Here is a 954-nt window from a genome sequence, read left to right as displayed (position 1 = left end):
AGTTACAGGTTCTCCTCCATCCCTATATTCTCTCTCTTTTTAAAAAAAATTATTGAGAGGTAGCTCACATACCATAAAATCTACTTTATACAAGTGGACAATTCAGAAGTTTTTGTATGTTCACAGACTTGCATAACCATCACCACTAATTCCAGAATGTTGCTCTCCTTCTCCTCAGCAGGAACCCAGGCCCACCAGCAGTCTCCCCCCAGGGAAGAGGTCACATTGTTCCGTGGGTGTCTGGTCTTAGGATGCTGTGTCCTTTGGTATTACGGTCCTACTGGCTTCATAGAAGAAGCTGAGGAGTGTCCCCTCCTCATCTACTTTTGGAAGACTTGGGAATGTTGGTGTTTATTCTTCGTTAAATGTTCTTTACAACTTCACCAGCGAAGCCATATGCCCTGAGCCTTCCTTGTGGGAAGGTTTTTGATTAGTAATCAGTCTGTTCACTTGATCTGTGGGCGCCTAATCAGATTGGCATTCCTTCAAGAGTCAGTCGGAGCAATTTGTGTCTTTCTAGGAATTTCCCATTTCATCTATAATTACTTTTATTTCTGTAAGATTGATAGTAATGTCCAGTCTTTCATTACTGATTTTAGTAATTTAAGTTTTCTCTCTTTTCATCTTGGTGAATCTAGCTAAAGATTTTTCCATTTTGCTGATTTTTAAAAATAACAAACTTTTCCTTTGTTCATTTTCTCTATTGTTTTTCTAGTCTGTTCAATTCATTTTCACTCTAGGCTTTATTTTTTATGTTCCTTTTGCTTGATTTGGGTTACTTTGCTCTTCTTTGTCTAGTTTCTTAAGGTGGAACATATGGTTACTGATTTGAGGTCTTTCTTTTCTTTCTTTCTTTCTTTTTTTTTTTTTTTATAGAGAGGAAGGGAGAGGGATAGAGAGTTAGAAACATCGATGAGAGAGAAACATTGATCAGCTGCCTCTTGCACACCCCCT

The sequence above is a fragment of the Eptesicus fuscus genome, chromosome 17, assembly GCF_027574615.1.
Source record: "Eptesicus fuscus isolate TK198812 chromosome 17, DD_ASM_mEF_20220401, whole genome shotgun sequence".
NCBI classification, from domain to species: domain Eukaryota; kingdom Metazoa; phylum Chordata; class Mammalia; order Chiroptera; family Vespertilionidae; genus Eptesicus; species Eptesicus fuscus.
This window is presented reverse-complemented; position numbering follows the sequence as displayed.